We start from the raw sequence: 3,333 nt of genomic DNA, 5'->3' as shown, positions 1-3,333 counted from the left end.
AATGCGAATGTCCATATTCTTATTTACCAGAAGTCTATTATACTAGAACACAAGTGGATGAAATACTTCAAGTTCACATCACAGTTCATTGGCTCTATCGACACCCGTTTTTAACAGCTTGCTTCCCTTTATATGATAAACCGTCCATAGATCGTCGTTCTCCCGAACTAACTCCTAAGTATGTCATCGAGAATAGAGGATTTTGGGTAAGGAAATCCTTTCATGCAATGACGTCAGCGCCTTTCGGCGATTGGTCAATGCATTTCGTATCAATAATGTCGGTCACGCTTGAAATTATCTCTCCTTGATATTAAAGCTTTCCAAACTTGTACTAAGTGACCGGGAGCGTACGGTCAATTATGAACTGAATTAGCCCCGAACAGAGAGATAAAGAGAACAGTACACAAATACGAACGGAGAGACTCGGAAACTCGAGTCAGTCGTCGCCACGCTCGAGAACTCAAGTGTAATATTTGAAGTTAAAATCTCCCTCGCCTACAGTGCGACAGAATAGCTCAGTTGGTTAAGCGCCTGATCATGCGCTAGTCCCTACTTTTGTGGTCCCGGGTTTGATCCGCTTCGACGGCAATTTTTTTTTTCTGAACTCGTAAATCTTGTATTTTATTTATTTGCTTTATTCCAAAAGGTTTTGGATGATGTAATGCAGGGAAATATCAACAAGTTGTATAATTATTGAGTACTTCCAGCGGGACAATTTGTCCACAATTTCCCATAATATTTTTTGTAGTAACCTCGGCTTTGGTGAAAATGTAATGCCCTATTGGTAACACCGCGACTACATGTAGGCCTACTGATGAGAACAAGAAAACGTACAAATTAATCACAAATACGAAAGGGGCAATCGACTGCCGACAAAATGCTCGTTTGCTAACCCGGGCACGTTTGAAGGTATGGTTGCAGTTCAAGTATTAGTTTTCACACGTGTAGGCCATCGAGAGGCGCCGTGGCGAGGTGGTAGTACGTTTGCTCGCAGATCCAGTGGTCTCAATGGAGTTCGAGTCCCATAAAGGGCAAGTCTTTTGTATAAATTCTTCTTCTTATCTTAAAGGTACAGTCATCCTCCCGTAAACCATCACAGACACTGTCAGGCGTTTACACACAGTACAAACACCCTTTCATTTAAACACTCACCGCTTGAGAACATCCTAGGTGCCCTCCGTAAAGAGCGAGCAATTTTCAAAGAATTTATTTTGGTGTGGTTTATCTTACCCCTGAGCCATCGTGAACCCGTGTGATCCAGTTTCCTTTTTGTTCACAATTTAGTCGTCAGTTTGTGATTTCAATGCGACTCGCTGTAAGCTTATCTGCAATAGCACGTTATTGTGAATCTAAAACGACACAAACGGCTGAGAACTAGAGCGGTGGAGGTTGACGGTTCAGAAGAACTGGCACTACCTAGGCACAACCGTCGCCTGCTCCGAGAAAGACGTTCTGCGTGACACGTTTTCGGGCTTTTCTTTTTTCAAACTTTCAAAACTTCGAATTGTACTGATCTTGTCTTGATGAAAAAAGAATTCTTTTATGATGTAAGAATGTTTGTGTTACTAGCTGTAAATCTATTATTTAGATTTTAAAAGATATGTCTAGCATCAAAACGAGGCGCCTAATAGTCCGTTCGGATAGTCCACGAAAAGAAATTCTTTGAAAATGTCTCGCTCTCGATAGAAAGCAGCCAGGATGTTCCTGTTCGGTGAGCGTTCAAATGGAAGTATGCTTGCACTGTATGTAGAGGCTCGGGCCGTCGCGATATAACCTTGAATGGTTGAAGACGACGTTGGACACCAAATAAAGAAAGAAAGAAAGAGGCTCGGGGAGCTCAGTGATGGTTTACGGGAGGCTTACTGTACTTTTAACTCTTTATAATTGTATTTTTCTTTATTTTTACATTTGTGATCCTCCACCGCGAAATGAGTCGCATGTCACCTTTGCATGATTTTCATATGTTTACATTTTCCTAAAGAGTTTTTTATGCTCTATCCAGTGGTGAAACCCGTTTTAGAAAAGAGCGAAAACTGTTTGAGTTATAAGCCTGTGACTAAGGTGATCACACTGTTACCAGACACTCCCCGGACTTATATTAAGCCTAGCGCAGAACCGCGCGAGGTGACATGCGACTCATTTCGTGGTAGAGGGTCACATTTAGTCAAGTTTTGACTAAATGTTTTAACATAGAGGGGGAATCGAGACGAGGGTCGTGGTGTGTGTGTGTGTGTGTGTGTGTGTGTTTGTGTGTGTGTGTGTGTGTGTGTGTTTGTGTGTGTGTGTGTGTGTGTGTTTGTGTGTTTGTGTGTGTGTGTGGGTCTGTGTGTCTGTGTGTCTGTGTCTGGGTGTCTGTGTCTGTGTCTGTGTGTGTATGTGTAGAGCCATTCAGAGAATACTACAGAACCGCTCTTCATGAAACTTTGCATGAGAGTTCCTGAGAATGATATCTGTCGTGTTTTTCCTTTCGCCACTCTCAGTCGTAAAGGAGACACAACGAGTTGTGTAGGTTCTGTAGATTTATTAACAGCTGGAACAACGGTGACAATATCTCTCAGCACAGTGTAAGAAAGAACAAGTGCAAGACTGGTAAAGAACAACAATACATGTGCGCAGCCCTACTTATATAGTTAATGGACATACGAGAATATTCGGGAAACATCGACACTAATCTGGTTAGATCTACACAGTTCCGTCTGTCCTATGAGCGTCTACGCTTACGTCATGAGTGACTGCGCACTGAAACAAAGTAAGTTCCATAATGTTCTTTATCCTTCCATTCGATTCCAGTGGTATCTAGCGATCTCCACAACAATATCCACCGACTTTTTTTTATTCTTCTGATAAATGTCTTTGTTGACGTCATATCCGGCTTTTTGTGAAAGTTGAGGTCGCACTGTCACGCCTTCATTTTTCGATCAAATGGATTGAAATTTTGGTCAAGAAATATTTGAGAAAGGCCGGACTTTGGTATTGTATTTCAACTTAGAGGCTTAAAGGCACAGTGCAGCTCACAGCCTTCGTTTTGCGTTTTTGTTGCAGCTGAGTGCATTTACAGTTCAAAAATCCTCCTATGGTAGTAAAACAAACCCAAAACTACCCAACGACGACATATGTGAAGCTCGACAGTTTCTTGTTCACGCGAGTGCATAAATTAACCTAGTTATTACGTGGTGTTTGGTCGGAGTTCGATTCAACTTGAGTGATACCGGCCTCCATTTTGTTTTACACAAACTCATGATGACGTCTGACATAATTTGCTAGTGACTGTTTTTTTGTGCAAGATGTGGTGATCTACCTGATCTAAATTTAGACCCAAAAATAGGTCAAGAC

The sequence above is a fragment of the Littorina saxatilis genome, linkage group LG9, assembly GCF_037325665.1.
Source record: "Littorina saxatilis isolate snail1 linkage group LG9, US_GU_Lsax_2.0, whole genome shotgun sequence".
Lineage (NCBI taxonomy): Eukaryota > Metazoa > Mollusca > Gastropoda > Littorinimorpha > Littorinidae > Littorina > Littorina saxatilis.
This window is presented reverse-complemented; position numbering follows the sequence as displayed.